Source organism: Peromyscus eremicus, chromosome 11 (assembly GCF_949786415.1).
Source record: "Peromyscus eremicus chromosome 11, PerEre_H2_v1, whole genome shotgun sequence".
Classification (NCBI taxonomy): Eukaryota; Metazoa; Chordata; class Mammalia; order Rodentia; family Cricetidae; genus Peromyscus; species Peromyscus eremicus.
This window is the reverse complement of record NC_081427.1, coordinates 4,388,871-4,393,282: the sequence shown is the minus strand read 5'-3', so window position 1 is coordinate 4,393,282 and position 4,412 is coordinate 4,388,871. Positions and strand designations below refer to the sequence as shown.

Below are 4,412 nucleotides of genomic sequence, written 5' to 3'. Positions count from 1 at the left end.
ATGAGACTTGCTGTGGGCAGGAACAGAGCTCTGCAGGAAAAAAGTTGCTGGCCAGAGGTCTGCACAAGTTCCCCATGGGGCAGGCACACCAGGTGGGGGGCAGGGCGAACCCTGTTTGCAGAGCCTGAGTGGACAGTGTTAGAAACCCAGCAGCACCAGTTCCGTATCCACTACAGTTCCATATCCACTCCAGAAGTCTCACGTTCACAGGATGTTTTCAAAGATGGGGTCCAGCTGAGAGGTCTTAGTCTGTTCAAATTTCAGTTGTCTTGGTAACCACCAGGATGCTGACTCAGCGGAGATGGTCCAGGACTTTGTCATCTCAGATTGCTCACAGGGAAGTTCCAGCCTGCTTCCTGGGTGTGTTGGCTTCTTTCCTTAGTGTGGGATCAGTTGGATCTGGAGAAAGATCTGCTCTCTCCTTGAGGAGGCTTTTTGTTCCTGCATATCTTCCAGAGAGTTCTAAAAGTCTGGGTTTGGTCAGGACTCTAAGCTTTCCAGTGTTTTCAGGGAAACTGTTGGTCTATGACTGGGTAGAACAGGGCCATAGCAGGGTCTGAAGAGGGATGGTAGAGCTGACCATGAAGGCTGGGCTGCTGAGGTTCCTGGAAGGCTGATCTAGGTCCTGATAGCAGGTTTTTAAGCTAATTCTAGAGCTGCTTAGAGTTTTTCTGTCCCATGAAACTCAGTCGGAATCCGCTCTGGGGATTAAACAGCCAATGAAGCCTCAAGGGAAGCCCTACCATCTTATTAGACACGATGCTCTTCCTGATTATTGCTCTCAGACCCTGAGAGTTAGCCCCAAAGAGTCAAATACGCTTCCAGAACCAAACTCAAAACCCAATGACATCACGCTAGAGGAAAACAGGTTCAGACTTCTATCTCAAGGAAAACAGCTTGCCTTTAATCAAGCTACTTCTTTGCTTTATGTACCTACTGGCAGGAAATAGATTGAATGCATTTAATAAGACGGTTCAGCCAAGGAGCTCAGGTGGCCTTGTGTGTGCCTTGCCCCCAGAGAACAGAACAGGCTTTGAGAACATCCAGCACCTGCCTGGGAGGCCGGGTGGTCTGTGGCTTCTGGGTGGAGTAATTTGTGGCCGAGGGTTTGAGAGAGACAGTTCTCCTTCACAGAGTGACCCTGAGCATGGAACCTTTTAATTAGCCTGCAGATCCAGCCAGCACTGTGTGGGTTGACTGTCAGTTTCTTTGCCTTCTGCTGCCCTCCGTTGCCATGACAACATTCCTAACAATGGATTTATGGGGCAGCTGGGAGAAAGAGAGAATCTCAGAGAAGCCAAGCCCAGTGCCAGCTCCCTGGCAGAGAGTAAATATTCATGGGAAGACAGTGGGGCTGAAAGCATTTCTGTGGATGGGTTTCTTTATTCACAGTTGACACTGAGCTGGACGGGGTGGTAAAGTAAGCTTGTTTATCTGAAGGCTAAAGCCGAGATGGAAGTGTGAACTCTGGAGAGCATTTCTGGGCAGGGAGAAGCCTCCTCAGTTGTGGCCTTCTGACTTCTTTACAACCATCAAATCTCTCTGTGACGTGCACGGGATGGTTCTCACTGTTTTCTTCTTCCAGGTGCTGGAGACTGAGCTGTGAGCTTCACACGTGCTAGACATGTGCTCAACCACTGAATCGTGTTCCCTGCCAGGACCTTTGCAAAGAAATGGGTTGTGAAACTGAACTCCCACCAACATGTGATTAACAGCTTTCTGAATGGTACTGGCCTCCCTGGTTTTGTGCACTCATTCATAAAGCAATTTAAAGGCCCACTCTTAGGGATGTTTCAGGAATGGCAGGTCTAGGGGAAGATGCTGTGTCTTCGAAAGGGCTGGTACCTTTGGAGACATCTTGACATCCACCCGTCAGATGATTAATTCCAGAAGGAAGATATGGAGGTTGACCACAGGCAAAGTGAAGTGAGGCCTGAATGTGTGTGGCCTTGACTACTTTATGTCTGGAGCCTGATCACAGCCATTTTGTGTCCCCAGAAGCCTGAGAAATTGTTAAGGACACAAGTTTTTTTTCTGGTACTGCTCATCCTTTTATTTCTTCTTTGTTTTCCATCAACTTGGCTGAGCCTGAATGTGTCTTCTCACGGTACCACACTTCCAGTCATGGATTCCACACAGAGCTTCTCTCTCCTGTTGCAGTCTCCTGTGGCCTTGGCTCCCATGACTTCTCCCCACGCCCAGGTTCACATGGCCCAGTCTGCAGAAGAGGTGGCAAAACCAGGCTCCTTCCTACCATGTGATTTAGTCCCACACTGGGAACCATGGATTACAAATCAATACTTAGCTCCTAATAGGGAAAAAGAAGGAGTATTCCATCGTTTGGGCTGGATTCCAGCTAGGTCGAAGAAATTCCACATCAGTACTTACATGAGCATCCACTCAGTGCTAACCATTGTAATTACATTACCTGCAGCTTGCTTGATTATTTAATTTGGCCTGTTGAGTAATTAATTACTATTTTATCAGCACTGTCGTTCTGCGGACAAGCATAATCACAGAGGGTCTGTGTTGTACTGAAACACGCCTGTTCCTCTCGATCTGATGTAACTTAATGTCTGGAGATGCTGTTCCCACAGGCATGTTGGGTCCTCTTTCTAGACAGTTGTGGCCTGAGTACTTGCTGGGAGCTGTCAGGAATGATGAAGACATGAATAGTTTTGGGACCATCACCACTAGTGTCTCTGAAAATAGAGACAGGAGTGCTTCCAACAGTGAATAGCACAGTCGGAGTCTCCAGTGGTCAAAGCTACACAAAGTGGTGAAAAAGCTGTATTTAAAAATTTTCGCAGGCTACTATTACTTGGAAGGAAGGGCTGACAGAATAGAATACTGTTCTACTGAAGACATGGATGCAGATTTGGAGAACATGCTTACAATGTGTGTATCCTACAGGACTGTTATCCACAGTATACAAAGAGCTCTTAAAACTCAACAATTATCAAGGAGATAACCTAGTTATAAAAATGTCCCAAAGGCCTTAACAGACATCTCATCAAAGACAAAAGCAAACATATATATGAAAAGATGTCCGGCATTGTGTGTCATTGGGATGGTGCAAATCAAAACACCGAGATACAGTGCTACAGCCCCTAGAGTGGCTAAGATCCCCAATACTGACAAGACTGAATGCTGGTGAGGGTGAGTAACTACAGGAACCCTCATTCATTGCTAAGGAGAGAAAAGATGGCATGGTCTCTGTGGGAGACACTTTGATAATATCTTACAAAAGTGAAATAATCACCACACAACTTTTTAGTTATGCCCATATTTACTTACCCAAAGAAGTTAACAAACTCATGTACACACAAGAACCTCCTCAAGTTTGTTAATAACAGTATTATTTATTCATAATGAAAATTAGAAGCAAGCAGGTTATGTTTTAGTAGTTAGGTGCATAACTAAACTTTTGTCTATCTAGACAATGGAATATGTTCAGTGCTAGAAAGTAAACAGCTGTAAGTGGTGAGAAAACATAAGAAATTTAGATGGAGCCAATCTAAAAAGTCTGTGTAATGTATCTAACAATATGACCTTCTGGGAAAGGTAACACCAAACAGTTAATTAAAAAAACCATTAATTGCTGGAGATAGAGGGGAGGGAAGCACTGAACAGGCAGATCACAGGGGGTTTGAGTGACAGAACTCTCTACTCAGTTCACATTACACATTTGTTCAAGCCCATAGGATGTACATGCCTTGATCTCAGTTATGGATGCATGGATGCTTCAGTTGGGTTCATCAGTGGTAGTACTACTATGGTGCAGGATGCTGACAATGGTAGAGACCACCTATGTGAGCACAGGAGAAGCATAGGAACTTTTTGTACCTTATTCACTTTGTAGGTGAAGCTAAAATTACTCTAAAAGTGAAAAACACCAAGTTAATGGGCACATAACTGAATAAAAGCACAACAGCCACTTCAAGATTACCAGGGAATTGTGGCCTTTGTGACGTGGGGTTCCTCGACTCCAGCTGTGGAGTTTTGCAGCTTAAACAGTTGCATTAGACAGATGAGGACATAGTTGAACCCTAAGTTGGGCATCCAGCATTTCCTCTCTTTTGGAGAGGCTTCTGGGACAATCAGAATGCTGGCTAACTGCTCTGTCTCTGTGCTGGCAGGGGTTCTGAAGAAAGATTACAGGGAACGTTGTGAACTCTAGAAGGTCATGCACCTCCTCACATTGTCTCTGGGGAATTCCACTCTGGGAAGTGGAGGCTTTTCCAGTGACTCAGTTAAAACAAGAGGTGCAGAAAATGCTTAGGAAGCCTTTTCTGGACAAAGATTTTAATCACATTCAATATATAGCTTTCTCAATTAACCTTATTATAACAGCTATAATTCATTAACTGACCCATCACTGCCAAAGACATTCAAAATTTATAAGAACCCTG

The 4,412-nt window shown here is 44.9% G+C and overlaps 1 long non-coding RNA gene across 1 annotated transcript; it reads left to right on the top strand.

Annotated features, from left to right (window-relative positions):
• Positions 1–1,253: 1,253 nt before the first annotated feature.
• LOC131921620 (uncharacterized) lies at positions 1,254–3,943 on the top strand. Its single transcript, XR_009382040.1, has 2 exons — positions 1,254–1,327; positions 1,586–3,943. It is a non-coding gene; the product is annotated as an uncharacterized LOC131921620 (long non-coding RNA).
• The last annotated feature ends 469 nt before the right edge of the window (positions 3,944–4,412 follow it).